General features: G+C 37.0%; 1 protein-coding gene and 1 long non-coding RNA gene across 2 annotated transcripts in view; one reads left to right on the forward strand and one right to left on the reverse strand.

Moving 5' to 3' along the window:
* LOC126370379 (uncharacterized) overlaps window positions 1-26125 on the reverse strand; it is a 380386-nt gene that overhangs the window by 205044 nt on the left and 149217 nt on the right. The window lies entirely within an intron of this gene.
* Window positions 2403-3598, forward strand: LOC126370357 (uncharacterized). Its single transcript, XR_007566873.1, has 2 exons — window positions 2403-2791; window positions 3376-3598. It is a non-coding gene; the product is annotated as an uncharacterized LOC126370357 (long non-coding RNA).

A 26125-nucleotide genomic window follows, 5' to 3' on the forward strand; every position in this document is an offset into this window, starting at 1 on the left:
CAAGAAGCATCGTATGATATTGTCGATAGACTATCGATACCTAAGTATCGAATATTCAGCGACTCTACAGTTGTCGTAAGTAGGAGTAACTATTCTAATTTGCCAAAATTGTCCTCTTGATCAAAGAGCATTGGCAATAGGAGTTATTGTACGAGAACGTTTAACGTCTTGGCTTTCAGGACTTTTAAGTTATTTATTCTGGAACTGTAGTTAATGGAAATTAATTCTATTGGGCTTATTTATACTAAAACTGGCTAGACGTTTGGTAAATAATGGAAATTATTCAAAAAATATATTTGTACATAAATAATGTTGATCAAAAAAGATTCTGTTGAGTATACACATATTATTATTATGGCAATCTAACAATGGCCCCGATTCCTGCAGACACCGCCTAATTTTATTTTAAGTTATATCCGTCAAAAAGGAAAGGGATGGATGATTCACAGCTCTTAATTTTAGGAAGAATGAGTAAATGAACGAATAACCCGGGCGAATCAAAAGGTACGTCCCTGGTATGCAATCCGTTTGACGTGCTGTCTACTTAACTGTGTCGGGTTATTGACGGATGTAAAATTTTTAGACGGTTGGTTTAAATTTGTGCTTAAAATTGACGTGTGTTCCATAAATTTTATGCTTGTCGATTACCCGCCCCTTTCCTTTTCGGCGGATAAGAAAATGACAGATATAACTTAAAATAAAATTAGATGTTATTTACAGGAATTAGCACCAATATCAACATTAAAATAAAACGTGTTTTCTTTTTCCCTCTAAGTTGGTCCACTAAGAAGCTTATTGTGAAAAGAATATAATAGAACATACACATATTGTTTCCTTAAACCTTAAAAGGGGTTTCAGACAGTCTTAAAAACGTTAATGTATCCTGTTTTTCATTTTTAGGGTAAATATTCGCAAAGGAAAGCGTGGTGGGTATGGAAAAAAAATACATCTAGGTAAAAACCACTTTCATTTTCTATGGGTTTAACATTGTTAGAGATTGATAAACCATAACATTACTGAAAAAAAAATATAAACAGGGTGTTATTGACATGGCAACGAATACTGACGGGGATGATTCAGACCATGATTGTGGAATTTCCTGTCGGAAAACTCATGATAGTATTTTTTAAATTATTTTCAGTTCTATACTTTTGCAACGGAAAATTCCACTTGATATCAACTCGGAATCGTGGTCTGAATCATCCCTCAGTTTTCTAACACCCTATAAATATAATTATATTGCATTTATTGAAATTAAATCCTATACCTAAAGGTTGCTTGAAAGAAATTACTACCATAGTAATAAGTCCGCTTTCTGTACAAATTGTTTACGTAATATGTTTCTTTTGTGTACAATGAAGAGATTTTTATTGTAAAATTAATCTGGAACATTCAGACATGCTTGTTAGTTTTTACTATACATTCATAAAGCCTATACACGACCCACTGCTGGTTATAAGGCCTTCCCTCTATCAACCGGAAGGGATATGGAGCATACTCCACCACGCTGAGTTGTCTTGTGTTGTGTTTTCACTATAGTAACATCATCATCACCAGCCCATTAACGTCCCCACTGCTGGGGCACGGGCCTTCCTTATGGATGGATAGGGAGATCGGGCCTTAAACCACCACGCGGGCCTAGTGCGATTGGTGGTTATTAACGACTGCTAATGCAGCCGGGACCAACGGCTTATCGTGCCTTCCGAAGCACGGAGGAGCTCGAGATGAAAACTTTTTTTTTGTGGTCACCCATCCTATGACCGGTCTTTGCGAAAGTTGCTTAACTTCAACAATCGCAGACCGAGCGCGTTTACCGCTGCGCCACCGAGCTCCTCAACTATAGTAACATAATTATACTTTAATGGTTTTCGTCATACTGACGACAGTTAGTCATTCAATTAAGGAATTCTTAATTAAGAAAAAGCCTATTCCAAAATAGGTGCTTCACTGTTTCCTGAACAACAGTTACCCACATAGATGGTTGAGCCAGTATTGAGGCTGTAATCGCTGGGATCGGCTGTATATAATCATTGGCAAGTGCCAGTGGGCGGAAATTGGAACCGCTTGGCCGGACCGGACTTCGGACGAAGTTGGGCAAGCCGGACGAAGTCACTCCGGACGGCGTGATAACCGCCACAAGTTGTATTTCGACTACGATTAATTCGAAATTTGAAATTGAATTTGCGTCGGAATTATCGTCGCAGATGCTCTTCTGATTTATTATTTTATGTTATTTTATTATTATAGGGCTTTTTTTAGGTTAGGTAAAATAGGAGTGGAGTGGATTGGGAGATTGTCCAACTTTTTCGACTTTGATACATACATAAACTCACGCCCGTAATCCCTAATGGGGTTCGACTTTGATAACTAACAAAAAAAAACATTTTATAAACCATTGTAACGCCTGCCGCGTTTTACTACTGAGTGTAATTGCTCTTGTTTTTCTGTTAGGAACTATCAAAAAGTTATCATTGAAAACACTTAAAAACTACTGCTTAAAACTAAAATATTATTACATAAATAAACATATACTAATTAATTTAACAAAACATATCTATTTACAAAATAATTCCGTTAATATTGTACGACTTTAATAATTATCACATTGCGTAGGTAGCCGTACCTACATTCCACAGCCGAGCCGTTACTCTTCCGGTCGGATGTTCGACACAATCCTTCTGCCTTTGTAGCGAGAACACCTCGATTACTCGTATATTTTTTAAATACGTTTTTTTACTAATTTTGTCTACGATATAATAATTTATAGTGTTGTGTTATCCCCATTAATTGGGTAAGTGTAGCAATTACTATTTTTATTAGTTTAAATATCAACGTAGACTAGTACATGCTTTCTTTGTTCATTGCATGACTGTCATTTTTCATAATCATCGGGTAAATGTATTTTCACGCTTTAGTGCTTATTTTATATCATAATTAGCAATCTTTTATGTTCAAAACAACATTTAAATTGTCAATTTTTCTAAATTAATTCTACTTAACCAACGTAAAGTTATCTTTGTACCTAAGTACTTTCCTTGTTTAAATAATTCTTAAATGGAACAATAATAATGTACAAAATACGTTTAATATCGTTACTATTAAAATTATTCAGCTTAAAATATTCAATTTTACTATTTTGTTAGATAGTTTTTTAAAAACAACTACCTACCATAAATTTATCTTGTTCTTTGTTCTTTTTCTAAATTTATTTTGCTAAATTCACTTTTATTGTGTGTAATTTGCTGACAGCCACATCTTAGATTGCTAAGCTTGCTTGCTATCCACTTCCCATCTTCAATCAAGCTAAGGAATCGGCATGTGGCAGTCAGACGGGGAATTCGGACAATTCTTGAAATGACTAATTCCGGGTTCCAGGGTTCACCCTTCGAGTTCAGCAACCGCTGGACCCACTACCGGTCCTGTACTTACCTGCACCGTTTCACCCTTCGAGTTCTACAACCGCAGGACCCACTACCGGTCCTGTACTTACCTCTACCGCTTCACCTTTCGGGTTCTACAACCCGCTGGATCCACTTTCGGTCCTGTACTTACCCCACCGTTTCTGCTGCCCTGCTGCGCGCGCCGGTGTACCCCGTGTCGTCGTGGGAAGAGTTACAGGGAAGTGGTAGTTTTCCTACTGCACCAAGGGTGCTCAGCCAGTATCAAATTACCTGCGACCCAGAGATCCGATCTATGTACTTGCTAGGGATTTAATGTCAATAAACTTGGTTTTATTTCTATATACCGTTTTATTTACCCTAGTAAGTACAACCTATTTGATTCGCGTGATAAGAACGTGACACCATGATGACAGTAACGATCCCGGAAGTAAAATTTATTTTAAAAATACGTTCACGTGGGTGGAAAGTTAGATAATTATGTATTTTAGATTTCATTTTAATGAAAGCTCTCTAAATAAAATAAATGAGTTTTTAATACTCAATGAAATGTTCTTGAATAAAAGAATAAAATTGAATATCGCTCAAAATAAATATTGGTCAATGTTTCTGGTCAACCGCAGGCGCAGCATTGTTACTTGGGTACCTACTAAATAAAATTCGTAAGGGCTTTAAATTTAAAGCATATAAATTCATTCAAAAATCCCTGCCCATAACGATAAGCTACATAACTTTAAAATAAAGACAGAAATGTTTAAAGAAGTAAGTGCTTTTCTGGAATTCCGAATTATACATTTTTAGGTTGAATGATTTTAGAGCCGTGGTAGCCCAGTTGGAAGAACGCTTGATTCTCACTGTAAGGTCGCAGGTTCGAATCCCGCACGGGCCTAACCTTATAATTTTCGGAATCATTGTCGTATTCATGTTTGGATCATATAATAATAATGATTATCACGTGCTCAGTGATGAAGGAAAACATCGTGAGGAAACCCACATACCCGAAAAATTCCTTTCTGAGGTACATACCTCCTGACCTAACCTGTACCTATTGGGAAGGTTTTTCCCTTCACGGGTTGGAAGGTCAGACAGGCAATTGTTTCTAAAAAAACCGGACCTGTCAAATCTTCAGGTTACGTGAGCGGATCCTGTGAAAACGGGAGAACGCTAGGGAGACTATGATTGGGTTGAATTAATTTAAAATTATTACGATTCATTAAGTACGTTGTGAAATAATAACATACAACATTATTTGATTATGCTCAAGGCATCTACATATTGGCAAAAATATGGCAAAACAGAAAATTATGTTTTTGTGATGGGCCACAAATGTAAAAGAGTTAAATGGCTGACTTGGAACTAGTCGACTCATTTTATTATCTGCATGACAATAAAACGAGACGAGGAGTAGGTAAATGTATATACTTTACACCACTGCCTACCTCTTCGGGGATACAAACGTGATGCGATGTTATGTTATGATATCATAATAAAAACATCGCAGCAAAATGTTCCAACACTCATAAATATCCGGATAGGGTAATCATTAGGGCCACCGGTTAAATATTGCTTTAAAACATGAAATATTACGAGAAATATCACCCTTTCAATTTAAATTGCTTATTGAAATATTACAATCGATCTATCAAAATAACATATTACTTTCAATTCTTCTGAAACGAAACGAAATCCAGAATCTAAGGTAATATTAAATCGTTATGTGGCTTGACTTTTCTTTACGTTTTAGTTGTTGAAAGATAATGTATTTTATTTATTTGATCGTCTTCGTCGTAATCATTGAAATTAGTCAAGCTAACTTGCTTAATTAAGACACGCCTTTTGTTGAATTGCGCCATTTCAAACAATTCTACAACTCAGTATTTATTTACGAGTTCCCCTAATACTTACTAATGAAGACAATAATAATAAAACTAGAAGCTCAAATGTAGGCGGCAGCACTGTTGAGTGTTCCAAAATTTTGACAACTATCCATACTGTCCAGCTAAAATTCGGGATAAATTGCTATAAAATGTGGAGTAACCTGGAGTATATCCCGTCTGAAGGATGAGAAAAAGAAAAGCAAGCAAGTTTTCTTCTTTCCGACCTTTAGGGAATAAATATAACACTAGGATTTTGCAGTTAAACGCTGCGTAAAGGGTTATGGTACGGGTTACCACCATCGTTGACCAGTCCATACACTCAATTGTTTGTGTTTCTTGTGTATGTTGTTGTTTTTTATTTTTTATTATGTGTTTGATTGTTAATTATGTGTTACTCCGTGTTTTTATTGTAAGTATATTTTTTGTTTGTTTTATATTTGTTGCTGTGGTGTCCCTTTATAATAAACGTTTCTTTCTTTCTTTCTTTATGTTTGGTTGCTCAAATATTACAAGGAACTGTCAAAATTTAAGAACACTGTGCAATAGCGACACCTCCACATTTAACAGGAAAAGTCATGAACACTTGTTAGAGCGAAACTTTTATGGGGCCTGTCATAAAAGTTTCAACTTGTCTGTTATCATTTCACAAGGTCAACGAGGTCGAAACCCCAACATTTAATGTGCAAGGAAAGTAGTCTGTGTTTTTTCACGCTTTTTCTGAACAATACTTAATTATGAAAGTTTCCATACTTACAGCATTGAATTTGAATGAGATTTCTCAAAAAGGAAGGTTACCGAAGCTTGGTTTTGCCTACTTAGTTTTATTACCTACTTTAAGTACATGAAATATTTCTGTTGTAATTATATTCCGAAACAACATTTTATGTACAATTATGGAGTGTTTCAAAAGCATCACAGGTAACGTGAACCAATTAATAAACGAATATCAAATTATGTTTTTATTCATTATCAGCATCAGAAACACAAAATCGTTCACTCCTACTCTGGAATCGAAATTATTTAAAATAACGGAACGCCACGTCGGAAATTCATTTAGCATCGAAATTAATTCAGATTCTCCGTTGCTTATTCAAACAATGCCTGTTTTGTAGGGTAGGCTCTCGTGGTAGAACGAACAATAACATCTCGACCTGATTGCGCTACGCAGTCGGCATTACCCACAGAGCAAGAGCTTTGGCTCGACGCGCTCGATAAGCTCAGCCAAGCTTACGGTGAAAATCTAAAGAATAATCAAAATCCTCCGAAATAAAACCCACCTATACATTAAATTTTAGGTCAATATTTATACATTCATTATTCATTGAGCTGTGGTGGCCCAGTTGGTAGAACGCTTGCCTCAACCTCCAGCACAGGCCTAAACCAATGATTGTCGAATTTGTTTTCGAATTCATGTTTGGATCATAAATGATTACCGCTTGCTCAGCGGTGAAAGAAAACATCGTGAAGAAAGCCACATTACCGAGAAATGTATTTCCAGAGGTATGTGACCTAATCTGTATTGGTTTTCCCTTCGCGGGATGGAAGGTCAGACAGGCAGCCGCTTCTGTAAAAAACCGGACCTGTCAAATCTTCAGGTTAGGTAATCGGACCCTGTGAAAAACGGGATAATTCTAGGGAGATGATGATTTATTCATTCATTATCAGTAAGTAATAACATCGTTTTTCAAATTACGTAGAAACTGTGACTCACTATTATCATACCTCATATTGAACGAATATCAGAAGTGACTTCTGGCTCTATCTGTTTGGAGTGCGCGCCTTTGTCTATGTATGTATTATTTCTTAACATCTCATCTTATTCCTAGAGTGTTGTTTGTTGTTGTTGATCCCTTATAAATGCAAGATTTATCTGGGGGCACGGGAGTGCCCCCGCCAAGACGAGCGAAGCGCAAGGGCAGGTCACTACCTACCTTTTCTCGAAACGTCTCGTCGATATTTTGAACCCTCATAACTCAGGTTTGGATTGTACCAGATAACACACTTCCATTTTATTGATATGTATAAAATCCCGATTTGGACACTCGCTGTCTGAGTGACTAACGATCATCACTTAATAGGTAATCCACTTTATAAAAATATAACTTTTAAAGGAAAGGTCAAGAGGTAATGAATGTGGGAGTTCACTCGCAATCAAAATGACATTAAATTAATTACAAGTAAATTGACGACATAACCCTAGGGTTGATGGGGTTGGTAATCTACCTCACAACCCACACGATAGAAGAAGAACGAGGTATATACGCCGCGATTTGACATACTCGTATCAAGCTTGTAGTAAAATGGCGGTTAGTAGGAACGTTGACTTTTTCTTGATGTAATTATTTCATTTATAGTTGTTAACCCAGCCTTTTGAGTGATTAGAAAACTTTGCAGACGGGGTTTTGTAACGTAAGATGAGCTCCAAATTTTTGCTATATAGGTTAAAGATGGATGATAATTGGCCAATTATATTGAAAAGTATTCATGTCAAACGAATACACACAGTCGGTACTGGAAGCGGTCTGGAGACGCTATCTCGATTTCTATTCGCGTTCACAGATAAAATTAAATCATAGTACAGAGAGTCAAGCATGCGGCGCGGCTTCATACAAAGTCCCTCGAGACCCACACCAATTCGTACCTGGCGATGGTTTCACCCCCTCTGGGTCTAACTTTAGTCGTAAATGGCTGTTAGCCACTAAGGAGTAAGGGAAAGAGCGCGCGGACTGTATCTTGCTCGCAGTTACGCGTTAGGCGGAACACGGTATGAAGTTCTGGTACTCTCTATGGACAGACATATTGAATATTACATCGTCTCGGAATTCAATTCAAAGTTCAATTTCAAAGTCGTTTCGGAAAAAAAAATGTGACAAATACCTAATTAGGAAGGCAGACCAATCTGTACCTTGACGTGAATATCAAAATCCCATAGAGGTTACATCACATCCCTGAACCTCTCAAACAAAAACAAAGCGATTCTCCCTCCCTGTAATTACCTACTTTGTGGTGAAATCGATACGTTATTACTGATAAGCATGATTAGATGAGACTTCCCTGCCTATTACCTACAATAGAATAGGACAGAAACACTGATATAAGCTTTAGTAGGTATATAAACCTGAAAATAAGTCTGGTAATATTCTGATATCGGCAGGTATCTAAGCACGATATTCAGAATATCTACCTGATGCTTATGCCTTTCGTATACATAAGTAAAGCTTTCTCAAAAAGTAAACTTCCATAACTTTATATATCAAACTTAACATACACATAGTTAATGTTTAATTAGTATAACTACCACAGTAACTTGCCAAGTATCCGCGCCATATACCCTACGTTCATTTCGTCAAAGAGAACTTGTTTAGGATTTGTACATTTATGTTTTTGATGACATGTAGGTAATGTTCGTTTAAGACGCGTCTAATAAGATTTTATTATTCTGGTGTAATAACATGGGACCTCGACGTAAGAAAGTAAGAGAAAATGGGTATGACGCTGTCCAGTTTTCATTGTTCATTGTATAAAGAACGTTTTAGTGTACCTACTGAATAGAAGATAGTAACATTACATGGACTCACGACTATATACCAAAGTCAGAGGTACATCCATCATAAGATAAACTAAGTACCCACCACCACTCGCTTTCTGTAAGACCAACGTGATAAGTGGTGTGCTTATGACCAACGAAATATAATACATCTAAAAACTCAATAGTAAAAATATATAAATACATTGTTTAGGGATTTAGGTTTGCTCAAATTAAACGGTTGACGTTTTAAACTCTTGTTTTATTTTCCTCCGAACATAGTTCACGCCACCATCGTCTATTTATCCCCTCTCCTTTCTTCTATCTCTCTCTCTCTAAGTCATTCGCACTCTTTTACACAATCTATCATTTGTCTATGCATTCCTCATATAGCTTCTATACTACTCACGTCTCTCGTTTATTTCTCACACAATCATCTCAACTGACATAACACTCACTAATCCACATGTCCACATTATGATACATATCATCAAATTGGTGGAAAAAAATACTCATATTAAAAATGACCTACGAGAAACGAGGGAAGAATTTCGGCAAAATTTGATAAATCAGCACTGTTACTTTAAGTAATTAAGTTAACAGTATTTCGGGGAATAAAGAAATAAAATATCCAGAATCCAATCAAATCATGCTTTAGTAATGTAAAATCCATTGGGAGGTTTTAAAGCTTTTAAAATTTTGTTAATGGCTTCTTTTCAGATTTCAACTAAGTACTTTAATTACACCAGATAAATAGATAGGTGCGCTGAAAATACTAATTTATTCATCATTTTGTCAAACCCATCTCAATAGTGGCGAGTAATACGTGTTTTAATCTATTTTAATATTCTCCGTATCGTTGCTTTATAGAGAATAAAACTTATTACCGCCTAGAAAAATAATGAAGATACATAGATCGAAAGAATTTCGCATGGACAGGACGAGGACCCGGTGGTGGTGTAATATTCCAGGCTTGACAAGAGCTGTGGGTTCAAGTTCCGTTCGAGTCAGAAATACTTTCGTTTTAAAATTTCACTTCGTGATTTAAAATTTCATAAAATTGTTTTAAAATTTCACTTTGCGATAAAATTTCACTGTCTTTTTGAAAAAATCACATTACGATTATGATTTTTGTATACCGAACCTCGCAATAAACAGTTCGTTTCAAAACTAGGTTTTGTTGAGGAAAATCATAAAATGAACGAACGTGAATTCACCTAAACAAAGCATACCTAAGCCAAAGTCTAATGGAAAAAATGTAGGTTAAACCCAAAAGGCAAATCAGATAATATTAACTAAATTGTAAACGTAAATTTATCAGAAAGTTGTTGCAACTAAAATAACATTATAATATATTGTATATGAAAATATCTTCAAACCAACCTTTTTATTAACCATTTACCCAATACTGAATTCAAATACTTAGTTCGTTACTTACTATAAGTAAGTTAAGTTTGCCAAATTACATCAACGTGAACTATTTCATACTTTAGCGCAGTTTGGGTTTCCTTTTGACCTGCTGTTAAAGTGTAAGTCACTGAACTTCGACGAAACCACTTCAGCTAAGTGCAGTTTAGTATGATAACCGAATTGATTTCATAAACCAGGATTTCAAAAACCAATATAAATCAAATACTTCTAACAAAGTCAGGTTTTAAGGAGAACTATACAGATGAAAACAAAATGATAATGATTTAGCACAGGAACTTAAGAGCCGTGAGATAGCCCAAAGCTTGACTCTCATTATGAGGTTGCAGATTCGAAACCCAGCACGGGCCTAAACCAATGATTTTAGAATTTATTTTCAAATTTATGTTTGGATTATAATGATATCACGTGCTCAGCGGTGAAGGAAAACATCGTGGTAATTCCCGAGAAATGCGTTTCGGAGTTATGTGACCTAACCTGTATTGGGCTGGTTTTCCTTTCGTGGATCGTAAGGTCGTAAAAAACCTGTCAAATCTTCAGGTTAAGTAAGCGGATCCCGTGAGAAACGATACAATGCTAGGGAGACGATGATGTGTAAAAACTTAGTTGAGATATTAACTATTTGTCAAATGTTATGGTAAGTAAAATTAGATAATCTGTCGTCTTCTTCTATCGTGTGGTATCAGGGTTATTATTGAGCCGTCAATTCCTCTGACATGACTCATATAACGACTAGTTATTTACATCACTGAGTTGTAACCGGGACCAACGAGTTAACGTGCCTTCTGAAGCATGGAATAATCTGTAAAACACAGCATCTAATCACGGTCAGACCTCAGAGATCTTCAGGTTAAGCAAACGGAACCTATCAACACGGATTAACGAAAGGTGAAAAATCGAGGTCTAAGGCGTTATGTTAATTTTCCGTAGCAAAGTAAAACATAGTCGAGGCAGATTTACGTTTAAAGATGTAAGTATACGCCACAAACGTATTTCACACTTCTTCAGAGGACTTATTTACACCCAAACCCAATAAGTCTAGGAGTTTGACTTGTACAGACTTTGTCTTAGAAATAGTCCAACGTAGTTGTATCGATTCTTGAATCGCTATTGGTTAAGACCACATGAAGTCACGATCGGAACTTCGCTGGATATCGCCGTGGAAGCCAGAGCAAGTCTAGTTTGCGTTTAATCTCCGGAGTCGATAGCGGTACCACGTTATTTATAGAACCCTAGCTTCTTGCACTTTAAACAGGGAGATTGTTTCTTTTTTTTAAGCTATTGAAAACACACCGCGATTTATAGACTTTGTTTACATTATAGCTTGCGTTTTATTTAGACATAATGACAGAGCCTAAGCCTAGTCATTGTTCAGTAACAAATCCTGGAAACAACGTGATATCAATTATTTAATTTATCTCTGACCCAAACACGAATACAAACTCATAAAGTCGAAATCAGTAGTTTACAACCCGAACCGGGATTCACAAATAATACTAAGAATAAGACAACGCAATGTGTCTAAACGATTAGGTTGTCTTACACTGCAAAAGTTGTCTAATTCCTGATGTAACTTTTAATTTATTTAATGTTTTATTATAATTATAAGCTGTTGGTGTACCTTTTTTATAAATAAAATAAAATAAATAAAATGTGACTTACCACATTAAATACTATATCGCAAAACGACTAGATATAATGTCACTTAGACCTTATATTGACCTCATCGCAAATTTCTATCCTACAAATAAGTATAAGATTATGAGTGGCTGTGTGTAGTAGTGATTGTGAGGTTTTAAGTATGTCAGGATCGTAGCAAATGGAATTCCACCTGCCATTCCACATGGAATTTTGCTTCCCCCAGTGGAATAGGCGTGAGTTTATATATGTATCTGTACTTATAAGATTAAAAAACGTACTTAGAAAAAAATATTTTTTAATCTTTTATTTTAATTGTCACGTATTTATTCAAATTATAATGGCAATAAATAATAAATTCACATAATTAAATCCACCACAGGCTTCGTCAAAAAGGAACTAAAAACAAGAACAAACCATAAATCCACAAAAGTTTCGTCAAAATACAAACCGAAATCAGCAACAAGCTTCGTCATTATTCGAAAAGCCCGCCCCGGATCATTCCTGGCTCAAACGTACCCATCAAACTGGCAGCATTCCCGCGCTGAATTGCCAGAGAGATACGCTGAACCAGAAATGAACCGGAGCGAGGGTCTTGCCCCCTTTCCCGCAGACGCTTCCCAAGTTCCCTAATAAAAGACAAAGCCTCATGTCCCCAAGGACCCGCAGTCTTCTCAGGGTCTTTTATTAATGGTAAATACTAGGAAACACCCTCATTTCAATTCAATTCAAAAGTAAACAATAACACGCCTATAGAACTAATAATAATTACCAAGTCAACATCCATTGAAATAACGTGAGTGCACAGCAATCAGTAAATTATCGCATATTGACTTCTACTGACCTCTTTATCAAATTATATTTACTCAGTGAAATGAAACATAAAACGATTCGAAACTCTCCATTCGATCATCCCAATTCGAAGTGTCAAGATGAAATTTTCTATTGTATTCGTGTTATTATATCTCTACTCGTGTGAAGGTAGAGTAGCCGTTGAGCAAATAACGGTATTGCCTTTACCTCAAGAAAGTTCAAAATTACATTTAGATTGTCACTTCAGAAGTTTACCAGGCGATCCGTATCCATCAGTGATAGTGCGTTGGCAAGGGGAGATTCAAAGACTAACGTGGAATTCAAGCGGAGATGTGACATATGATAGGAATTTCAAATTGCCTACAGCGACGCATTCCTACCCCTCGTCTAGCGGTCTCTCAGGGGACTCGACGACATCGAAACCAGCGGATCCCTTCAAAGATGCTGCTGTGATTCCTGATCGTTATTCTTGGGACGAGATTGTGAATTCTTTTGCAAATAATTGTAAGAAACCGAACTGATTATATTTTGAATAAATGTTTTGATTTATCTTAAAATTTCTTTGTTATTAATATTAATAGCATGTTATTTTTCGGACGGCGAAAAGTTACTTAATAATCTTCAGATAACGGTCCTACTTTTTTACTTTGAATATTTATGTTTATAAATTTACTTTTCAACTTAGCTCATCATCAATATAAAATTACCAAATTTATACAATTACATAAGCGCCAACTTCAATAAAACTTTGTAGACTGATTTACTAATGTAAGTATGTGTTATCCAGTTTAATGCAATAAAGTCAAAGTAGCGAACTAATGGGTAATCTTCTTGCCAGAGCGTTTAGTACGGCCATCTTAGTGGCCACATTGTATTCCCACTATACCCTCGGCTCAGGGCGTCGTCTGAGAGGAAAAATATTTGAAATAATTAATCGACCCTAGTGGGTCGATAGCGATAAGAGCTGATTGAGGGAAGTCGTCGACCACGCCGGCGGGGTCGGTATCAGGACCCCGATACCGACCCCGCAGGCGTGGTCGACGACTTCCCTCAATCAGAATAAGTCTTAGAATAAGGAAATACTTGGTACAGAAACTCTCCGTCCCGCACCAAAACATATAGAGCGCCAAGCTAGATTTACTTCACCCCCTCTGGATCTTACTTCAGTCTAAATGACCGGAGCACGCAAACCACTAAGGAATAAGGGGGTGCGCGCGCATACTATCTGTCTCGCGCGCACTTACGCGTAAGGCAGCTCACGGTAAGAATAACATTGTTGTATAGAGTGTACGGGGTGTAACTAGGTACTGCTACAAAAACTCATGGACTGGATAATCAGACACACGGTCTCTGTGGTCCAGTGGTTGAACGTTGGGCTCACGATCCGGAGGTCCCGGATTCGAATCCCTGTGGGGACACATCACAAAAATCACTTTGTGATCCCTAGTTTGGTTAAGACATTACAGGCTGATTACCTGATTGCCCGATAGTAAGACGATCCGTGCTTCGGAAGGCACGTCAAGCCGTTGGTTCCGGTTACTACTTACTGATGTAAGTACGTAGTTATTACATGAGCCATGTCAGGGGCGTTTGGCGGCTCAATAATAACCCTGACACCAGGGTTGCTGAGGTTGGTAATCCACAGCACAACCCATACGATAGAAGAAGAAGAATTAGACACACAAGTCACAAGTCGTTAAAAGATGTAGGTAGCTCCATTTTCCTACTCTTCTCCCAAATTATACCAGTATGGTAAACTTTAGAGTATACATTCGTGTAGATGCCTTTCTTATCGTCTACGAGAGTTCTGTGACTGTACCTAAAGTCAGTATGTGATTTAATAACAATCTAGAAGACATTAGAAAAGCAACGGATTGTAGAGTAGACTCTAATAACATTTACCATAAACAAAAGAAAAGGCTGAATAATTAAAAATCTATTAGACGCCTCCTAAAAGATGTCGGGTAAATTCTTAATGCCAAGCCGTCTCGTAAATAATTAACATCAAGGCGTCCATATCGTTTTAATGGCACTAAGGGTCTGGTGTAGTTCATTTTGGTCAAAGGACCTTATTGTGTGTGGTCTGCAAAGGATAGGGTTAAGTTTCATCGTAAATGAGACGATTCCAAGATTTGAGTTTCGGGAATTATTATCTTTCTTTTTTGTTTTATGATTATTGTACAGTTCAAAAGTAAATGAATTGGTAAGATAATCTACATAGATCATTTCATTTCTACCATCGAGCATTGCCTTTTAAGTATTTTTTTGATGTTTTTAAATGTTGTCCAGAAAGATTATTAAGATTTTATTTGGATACTTTGTTTTTAAAAAAAGTCCGTTAATAACATGTCATCATTAAGAACAATTACAATCTAAGTAAGTTTTGTGAGCCATAATTCTCCGTTTTAAATGAAAGGAAATATGTTCACTGAGGAATTATTAAGTTAATCTACTTTACACGATAATTTTAAAGCATTAAAGATATTTGAACAAGAAAAGTAACCAATTACTAATCAAATAAATCTTAGGTACCTACCAATTATTTTTCCAAGTACTTCAGATAAAGACAGGAACAGTCAATTGCAAGCTACAGGGTGGTATTTTTATATTAATGTTTTTTTTTAACATCAATTGTAGGTATAACCATAATGTATATACCTTTTTCTTATGTTTTTGTATAAAACTTAATCTAAAACCATAAAAAGAAAAAAAATATTAAATTAACCCCTCCCGACCCGTCCACCCACTGGACTTTCCCACTGGTGGGTGGACGGGTAATCGGAATTACCCACTATATTATTACGCTAGTAAGTGTGAACCAAATTAAGAACATAGTTATCGATTTGCTTCAAATTATAAATATGAATTCAATAATTTGAAACTCAAGTAACATATTTTTATGTTTTTCCTAATTAACTATGTCTAATCGAACAAACCTCTGACCGTCTTTGGTGTAAAGGTGCCCAAACGCGCAGCATTGCAACGCTGAAATCTACGGAAAACCTTTGCACCAGAAATGATGGAAAGGTTGTTAAAGCATGGGTTTACAACAGACTTAAGTGGCCGCGCGGCCGCGCTAATGTCCCGCAAAAACCATCTCGCTTTGTGCCCCCATGGATCCCCGTTTCTAGCATGAAGGGCATGAAGATGTAAGCACGCTTCAGCCCCTGTTTGATAGAGGACATACATAACATCACACCTATCTCCCGTTGGAGTAGACAGAGACCGTGGAATTCCACTTACTACGATCCTGACACATCACTCTCGCTTCTTCCACTCTCATCAAAGCCTTTATGCATGCTCGCCGGTTAAGAGTACTTTTGACCAGGCTTTTTTAAAACATATATAGTTACTTAAATAGGGTTTTAACACGTGAATGATTACTTGACCTTACCAAGTCACGCTTCGGTGTTAAAGAAAAGGCACCAATACCCCAGTTGACTAAGTAAGCTGCGGGTTAGTCCATTTCACCGTTTTCACGAGCCCTTGAAGCCACCTTAACCCCTGTCAGCCAGCTGTAGACGGCCGCATTTAATATTCAATTAGGGACCATTTGGCCATTCATCAAGGAAGATAATTTCACTCTCTGGAAGAGCCGAGAAAATTAAAAAATAACCGTCAACTTGAGGAGAAAAAGTAGGGAATTGTACAACAATTTAATAGAAGGTTTATCACTTATATACATGTTTGGTCACTTATAAATTCTTGTATTTTTCTACACACGTCGATTTTAAAGTTTTGTATTTACTTAATGTACTTACTTCCCTAAGATATAAGGATAAATGTGAAGCCACATTTTATCCAGATTATTAGAAAACTATCAATCAATGCGTCGTTAGGTTTAAACTTGTGAATCTCTGAAGGATCAGAATGATGAGTAGAATTTTGATTGACATGCTTAAAAGAGGGCTATGTTATTATGTATAAGGGCTGTTTATTTTCAAATAGACCCTTGGTAGAAGGGGTTACTGTCATATTTAATATATTAATATATATTCCAAACGATTCTTTACATTTTCACAAGACGCCTTGAGACTATTATCCAGACCCACTCATCTTCGTGCGTACGTGCGCAAGTATATCTACACTAGTCCGACTTACACATAGTAATAAGTTAATTTAGCACTTCCAGTAATTGCGTAGTGTATTCTACGCGGCGCAGTCCTAAAGATAAAGTATGTAATGGACACGAGTTGCATAATGTATGTAGTTTGGAAACGGGTGACATTTTGTACTCGTTTGTTAGCTAGCCGTTAGGTGTTGTCCGTATCGGTTCCGAACGCAATTTGTGGCTGTTTCGGAAAAAACGATGAGGTATTTTTTACATAAAAACTTTTTGGTTAAAGTGTACCCGTAGCTGTTAGAAGAATTTATAGGCTATGCAAACCAAGTCTATTTTAATATTTTTGGTACTTATTCAGAAATTCTGTGGCGCGTACCTACTCTAGCACTAAAGCAAGATTAGTCGTTAGTCTTCGTTTTTCAATATGGCGGATTCAGTAGTTAAGAGTCAAATCTTCAGGTTAGGTAAGCGGACCCTGTGAAAAACGGAATAATGCTATGCTAATTATAAACTCTCTGAACTAATAAAGAGCCCTATCTCCTTACTAGGAAGGACATCACGGTAGCACAATAACGGCCACGCCACAATTTTAAAATACCGACCGATTGGTAAAATACACTGCACATAGGAAACCAACCTTTAGACTTAATAAACACGTTCTATACAGACCACGAATAAACAAAATAAACACTAGAGCACCGAAGAAGCAATATACTCTAAGCTATTCTAACACTCCAGTAATAATTAAGCACACAACCACATTTCAGACCCGCAATCATTATTGTAGAGACCGTAAAAACCTCAATAAAAGGGACGTAAAAGCAAAGGGAATGAAAGAAAGGGATTATGTTCCGACTAGAAAAAAGAGCAGTAACGGTCAAACATTCATATTTAATTTGGGCGGCTCAGGCAATTCCAGTTATTACCTGAGGATTCTCTCATTGTTCCAGCAAAAATATTTGAGGATTTCTCTTGGATAAAGTTTCGGGGGATTATGAAGCTGTTGTCATTCAACCACTAGCCTTTGTGTTTCAATATCATTATGATGGAGAAACAAATAGTTGGTTCCTGTACAATCAAAGAGCAAAAGTGCAGTCACTCAGCCCTGATTGTCCGAAAGTAAGATGATCCGTGCTTCGTTACATGAGCCATGTCAGGGGCCTTTGGCGGTTCAATAGTAACCCTGACACCAGGGTTGATGGGGTTGGTAATCCACCTCCCAACCCACACGATAGAAGAAGAAGACTGAGCCCAGCGAATTATTTGTAAACAGTAGTGAAATTATGTACCATTAGTGGTCATATTTATAAAATTTATGTTTTTGTAGGTATTTTTGGTCTATTACAGAAACGACATGTAACCAGGAGGTCTTAAGTGCAACCAGTTAATTTAATACTTTTCAAGAACTTGTTAACACTTTCAAGGACAGAACTTCTAATGACGTTCCGATTCCAAGTTGTCATACTCTCATACTACCATTATGAACCATCAATGACCCATGGTCTCTGTCCGTGAAAGAGTTAACCCTTTCACAGACAGAGACCATGGGTCATTGGTGGTTCATAATAGGTAGTATGACACCTTGGAATCGGAACGTCCGTATACGTTCTGTCCTTGAAAGTGTTAACGGAATGTGTGAGAGAAACGCATGGAGGACATAACAATAATATTTTACACCGCTGTCGGCAACGCTCGCTGTATTGAGTTGGAGTTCCCTTGGTGTCGTGACAAAGTGTCCTTGACATTTCATTGTGATGGAAACCTCAATATTATTATGTTTCTACGTTTATTATTGCTATAACGAAAGCTTCTATCACAGTTCCCCATAATGACGTTGGCAACACACTCTTATTTTCGCCATAAAATATTTGAATGATAAAAAGATAAAACCAGTAGGTACTACGGGTAACCCTTTCGTTTTAAATGATCCATCGAGTCTCAATAAACAAGGAAAATGGCTTATCTGTCTTCCTGTTATTAAAAGGGTGCCTTTTTTCTATGAAGGATCTTCTGAAATAAATCCTAAGAATAATAAGTATGAATTTCTCTTTTTATCGTCATAACATTATAATAAAGTACCTCAGGTTCAAATAAGAAAACATTTTAGTGTCAGGCATGACCTAAACATGACCCGTTTGAGGTAAAAAGACCAAAGAAAATTAAATATTATTCACAGGAGTAAACATTTTAAATATATCATTTCTGTCACAAATATTCTGTCAAGCTTCACATAATAATGGTCGCCTTCACTTCTGTTCTGAGGTCGCCTTGTATTGAAAACCACCTTTTTGTTAACAATATTAGACTTACGACCTCTTCTCTCTTTAAAAGTACTAACTGAAAACAGTTAGAGGGTGTAAAAAGTTGCGACGTTTTTAGAGGCAATGAACCCAATTAGAAACTTTAAGGGTCGGTTATTACGTCCCTATACTGTGCCAGTGGACCGGGAAATTTATAGAGAGAAGTTGGGTAGAGTTAGAGAAGTCAATAGGTCTTTAGATTAATGTTCTCATGAGGTTGAGTGCGATGACTTGTTTGCGGATTGGGGCAGATGGGAGTTCGATGAATGCCTCACTGGGTTGAGCATTAAACTCTGTGTTGATGCTATGAATAGTGATTGGAATGAATTATTTTTTATCAATGTTGGTGTTTTTAAAATGTGAATTTCATTTCATTTTCGTTTGCCACTTATTAAACTAGCTTTATCTCATCATCCATAAAGGTCCCAAATGACCAACTTACGCTTTCAAAATTTACAGTGGTAATTTATATGTCAGTGACATTTGCTGATGACGGCATCACAATTTTTGAATTAAGAAAACAAAAATTGACTACAGGAAATCTTTGCAGGAAAAAACAAAAACTATGATTATTGACTGTAAAATAACAACTGATAGTGATCCAGCCGATTTCGGCAACGGCGACTGCTTCCGGAAGCACTCATCTGCGCAGGAATACTTTTAGTGCATAGGCGGGTGCGCAACCGCAGATGCCCTCTCTCGTCCTTACGCTCCGTAGACCAGTGGAACGGAAACCGAAAAACTGGAAAATAACAACTACAGACTTCAAGAAAACACCACACTGGCAACTTGTCGTAATCAGGTTTTACAGCAAGTCCTTCTTTGTAACCTACATGAAACAGAACGTAATATATAAATATAACAGAGCATCACGCCCATATCCCTGAAGGGGTAGGAAAAAGTGTACAGTATATACACCCACTCCTCGCCAGGAACAGAACATATCAACAATACGAGTGCAATATGAAAAGCCACTTCAAAATCTTGTTTCATCTAGCCACTTTAGCGGACGATATTAAAACAACAATCTCATACATCAAGTATCGAGGGCATGGGAACTTCCATAACTTCAGGTGGGTCGAAACAGGTGTGACGTCACATGTCACCATTTATCATGGAAGCCACTCGCCCGTCCAAAAGGTTTACCGTTTAAACTCTGCCGCCTGCCGTAGTTTAAAAATTAAAATGTGGGCTTTACTAACGGATATTTTGTGCAAGGTTTTTGCATAGGTACGGTCACGAGCATTAATATTTATACACTTTGGTACCATGTCACATTAACTTCTTTGACAAATTGAACTGTAAGTCTCACTAAATGTCAAATATGTTAGTGCGACAGAGTCCTAAAGTGGGTACATTATATTGCTCATGACTGTACTTCACTAGACATATTGTGATCCATGTGGGAGTTAGCAGAGTGAAATTTTCCATTGGGATCACACTTACTACGATACTGCGGTCACTTTGATCAAAATCTTCAATAAATATGATCGCCGGTAGAGTAGGTACCTACCTACCTTCGACCTGGCCTGTCTTTAAGACCAAGTATAAATAAACGGTTATGACTCCTCTCTTTACGATGTTTTTCTCTCAAAAGTGGAGTAACAGTGTGTGATCTAATACTAACTCCAAGTCATAAAGAATTCTACGCTCCAGGTGGACGAAACGTCTCGTCGCGATGACCACAACCGTTTATCATAAGCGTCACCAGCTTTATTGCGCCAACCTCCGCCTACTTGCGAAAAATTTAAAATATGTGGTAAGTACACACGTGCTGCGTTCATATTTCTACACTTTGAAGTGTACATAAGTACTTAAACATTTTATTCCTTACAGTCCTTACGAAACATGCCTGTGTCAGTGAGAGTATCATTGTCAGGAATACAACTTTTACCAGGCGATATCCCGGATTCCGACAGTCAAAGTAACGTATACTAATGTCTGTGTTATAATATAAGCCTCGTTTGCATTAGTACTTTTTCTCCAGCCATTTTACGATTCATTACTAAAACTAGACAAATGAAAGACTTTATTTATATTCGTTATTTGTTCATTAACGGCCGCCGTGGTCCAGTGGTTAAGCGTTGGACTCACGATCCGGAGGTCCCGGGTTCGAATCCCGGTGGGGACATATCACAAAAATCACTTTTTGATCCCTAGTGTGGTTAGGACATTACAGGCTGATCACCTGATTGTCCAAAAAGTTAGACGATCCGTGCTTCGGAAGGCACGTAAAGCTGTTGGTCCCGGTTTCTACTTACTGATGTAAGTAAGTAGTTGTTACATGAGCCATGTCAGGGACCTCAGGCGGCTCAATTGAGGTTAGGAATTCACCTCACAACCCACACGATAGCAGAAGATTTGTTCATTTTGATTTCATAAATGATTCCATAATGATTATTAAAGCTTCTGTATTCAATGATTCATTCAAATATAATCCTCTTAAACGACTCCCTGAGCAGAAGTTCGGGCTCGACTGGGCAGCCTCAGGCCTGTGGTTTTGAATTTTATACCGGGCGAGTCCTTAGCGCTGCCCATTTGTACACTTAAGTAGTTAATACCATATGGGGAGGCGCAGCGGTAAACGCACTCGGTCTGCGATTGTTGAAGTTAAACAACTTTCGCAGAGGCCGGTCATAGGATGGGTGACCACAAAAAAAAAGTTTTCATCTCGAGCTACTCCGTGCTTCGGAAGGCACGTTAAGCCGTTGGTCCCGGCTACATTAGCAGTCGTTAATAGCCATCAATCCGCACTGGGCCCGCGTGATGGTTTAAGGCCCGATCTCCCTATCCATCCATAGGGAAGGCCCGTGCCCCAGCAGTGGGGACGTTAATGGGCTGATGATGATGACCATATGCGGCTGATCTACAATAAGTCACCACGACTATCACCAATATCAATAAATAAAGAAATAAATAAATGTACTTATATAAAAAATTTGTACCCACGTTAGATGGCTCCGCTATTCATCGAAAAAATAAACCCCACATCTAGCTACTTTATGGTCAAACTTCTGACGGCTTTACAGCTGAGAGAGTCAAAAAACTAGGCATAAAATGCAAGAACATAAAAATATGCGTTGACGAATTTTGAACGGAACGTTGTTGGTTGTAAAATATGTCAAGCTAATTACACGCTGCAGTTTGTGCATTATTATATTGTGTGAATAACTGCATACTTTATATTTTCTTTTCTTTTTTGGGTATTTTATAACCTGGAATCCTGTAGTTGGAGAGATAGAATACAGCAATTTATATTTAGAGGTATTTCATTATCTGCCTGGTGTAGCCTCAGTCTATGTATATTACAGGACATTCTAAAGTCAAATTTTGGTACAACATTAATTATTCGGAACATAAGGGTCACCTTATGTACCGAATTAGATACAGTAATGTTGTAGAAATGAATTTGTGAATTCTGTTGAGCGTACGTTGACCAAAATAAGTCCCCAACCCGAACCTCCATCAACAACTCAGAAAATCCCTAAAAGCCGTCAGAAAAAGTAATGCAACGTAAATGAACCTCTCTGAAATTATTTAATGAAGGCTGTTTTATAGCCGGCGAGGGATTCTGTGGTAATCTCCATCCCTTGGGCGCAATACTTGGCAGGACGGGACCACTAACTTATTCATTCTACATGAAAACGCCATTTAAATTTGTAGAAAAACAACAATTTATATTACTTGCCTACATTTAAGTTTTACTAAGTAAACGGAAGTAAATTCCGTTTATAAATAACTTAAGGAAAAGTAATGGCGCGCCTTTGTCTTGGGCAGGTTCGTGGCGTTGATAAAAATGTTTATTGGATTCTTTTGATAAACAGCTTAACTAAAACTGAATAAACCTGGCTCCCGTAAAAAAAAATTAAACGACTGGATGTGGGAGTAAGCAATACCCTCTAACGCAATAGAGAATAGACTTACACACGTCACAAAACCTGTCGACAAAAAGTGGAAAGTAAAGTAATATTTCTTTTTTTATGCAGAGTTCCATGCCGAATAGTCAGGATTTTTTACAGATGGACTGTCCGATAGCTTAACCGAATTTATCTCGATTGAAACACTTGGTACAGGCTCGAAGCCGTAGTCAGATATAGTAAAAAAAATATATTAAAAAAATCTCAAATAGAAACACGTACATTAATTATGTGCGAGTGAGTGAGCTATATTCCGTGTGTGTATATCCACTATGGATATGCACTAAATCGTACTCCAACAATATGATGAGATTATCCCCGGCCAAATTGGAGCCACATTAGGTGAGACACCACACGCTTTTAGGTTAATGGTTATCTTACGACAGCTGGCTTACAGTCTCGAGAGAGGTATGAAATCGCAGAAATCAGAGCGACATTTCAATAGAATTGCCCTTGGCTTGGGTTGAATATAATAATCTAATACTATGGGCTTCCGCGGTCTAATGGTTAGAGCGTTAGGCTTAGGATCTGAACGTCCGGGTTCGATTCCCGATGGGGATATTGTCGAAATCACTTTGTGAGACTGTCCTTTGCTTGGTAAGAACTTTTCAGGCTTGAATCACCTGCTTGTCCGAAAAAGTAAGATGATTCCGTGCTTCGGAGGGCACCCCACCAACCTGCATTGGAGCAGCGTGGTGGAGTATGCTCCATACCCCCTCCGGTTGATTGAGGGGAGGCCTGTGCCCAGCAGTGGGAATGTTATATTTACTTGGGGCTTATTTTATACATACCCACATAATATAATAATATCAACTCACGCCTATTTCCCACCGGGGTAATGAGACACTATGGAATTCCATTTGCTTCGATCCTATAATATTTATCTTGCTTCCTCCACATCTCATATTGCTTATCATCTGATATGCTTATAATAATATGTTCGACGTTCAGCGTCTATTAATAGCATTAATAGGTACTCTCTGGTTGGTATTATACGTATAGGTAAATACCAATATTACTGCAAAAAAGTGAAAAATATACTTCGAGTGTCTTCTGCGTGAAAGTACTATTAATTATTCCGTGCCTAAACCATGCACGGAACGTACACATAAATTACTTTTAAGAAAAGAAACTTTTACAACCATTAAAAAGACTTATGAGGTTTATCTCTCTCGTAACTACTTTTAACTTGAGGAGCTTTCTCGTATATCTTAACGCCATTTCCTAAATGTCTAACTGGCAAGAACTTTTAGCAAAGCGATGCAATACATACAAATATGTCCCACTTGTTTTTCATAGCCCATGCTTGTCTTTATACGATTGTAGGTAAAAAATACGAATTTGACACGATTAAACAGCCTCTTCACGTGTACAACATCTCACGATACAATTCTATACACACAAGTATTGACATAGTGTCACAATTATACAAGCCATCATGGTCCTTACGCAACATTGATATGAGTCACATTCCCTTGTTAACATTACTTATTGGTTCTACTGATATAATTGAAATGTAATATTAACTTGAAATTTGAGATTTAGAGCGGTCTTAATAATAGCGAGCTTCCTTACCGCAGTTACGGTAGATATTTACTTACTGCGCTTCCTAATAACATAATATTATTTAGGAGACGAAATTTAGTCGTAGAATAGTGGTAACAAAACTGTACAAAACCTTATCAATAGAGAAGCATTAAGCGTTAGTGTTTTATTCCATCTAATAACTCCTGACTTAGTAGATACAGGTACCACGTTTGTTTTCTATTAAAAAAAAAATAACTAAATAATAAGAAAATATCATATCTGCCTCTGTCATTTTCACAATATGTTTTCACATCTATAAATTGTGCTAAAGGTTCTCTTCTACTTATTCCTTGTTATCCGAAATATTCCAATACCGTTTTTAAAATATAATCACAACTTCGGCTGAATCTCAAATCAATTTATATGAATCATTATGATATTCACAAAGAAACCTAAGCCTAGCTTTCAAAGAAAAATTGACTTATGATTTCGCAAGATATCTACATCTTTGGTCACCGTTGACTGAGCACGCAAAAGAAAGTAATCTATCTTATTATCCAGAATCGAATATTGATTTGGAAGCGTACCATTGTCTGAAAGGGGTAAAGGCAACGACTTAGGATTATTAAAGAGTCTATGTACAAAAAAGGAAGCCGGGCCAAAAAAGGATATATCATTGAGATTAATGTTGTCGGCAAGATTTGGAATGAAAATATATTTAGTACCTTACATAATTATCATGAACTAAGAGATAAACAAAATGTAGAAAGCTTCGTGCTGGTTTAAAAATTTGGCTGTCAGGATTTTTTTTTGATGACATAAATTTATAGCCTATATTCATCGCAATATTTGGGAATTTTCAACTTTTGATGACATATAGTAGGTACCTTTATAAGTAATCGTGAATCGTGAACGCGAATTTACCTTTCGTCTTCCGAAACGCTTTACTAAGAGCATGCTATTGATAATTGTAATATTAACTTGCAATTTGGATTTAGAGCGGTTTTAATAGTAGCGAGCTATAGTAGTAACAAACAAAAAAGTCGATTTATCTGTTCATATTATGTTAGGCCACAACTACAAAACAAATAAATAAAAGAAACAAGTAAAACAAAGTGGCATTTTTGAAATACTTAAATAAAAAACATTTTTGTCATTCTCACTAAAATCGCCTCAATGGCCTTGTAGGATATGGAGGAAAATAATAATATAAAGTAATAAGAAAAAATAAGGTTCAACCCTTTTATTATTTGCACAAAAGGTATAGGAATACGAAACGACTTAAAGAGTTTTTAAACCGTTAATAAATTGGTCTTAATTGCCGCTATTATTTTCCTTTATTTTTCGCTTAGGCCGTATTAAGACATTTGAAAATATGTTTTTTTTTTGTTGAACCTACTTAATTAAGGTCAAGAACAGAGGCTTACTTACCGAAGTAAGCCTCTGTTCTTGTTAACTACCGAGTTAGGGCCTTATTTCACTAGGACTCCGTGGTGGTACCACCACAAATGCGGCACCAACAAAATGTATATAGTGTACAAAAGCTATGGTAGTTGCTTCACCTGGTTGCGCAACCAAATTGTTGTCGGTAACCGAATTCAATTCAAATTCAAATATATCTTTATTCAGTATGTAACA

This window comes from Pectinophora gossypiella, chromosome 10 (genome assembly GCF_024362695.1).
Source record: "Pectinophora gossypiella chromosome 10, ilPecGoss1.1, whole genome shotgun sequence".
NCBI classification, from domain to species: Eukaryota; Metazoa; Arthropoda; class Insecta; order Lepidoptera; family Gelechiidae; genus Pectinophora; species Pectinophora gossypiella.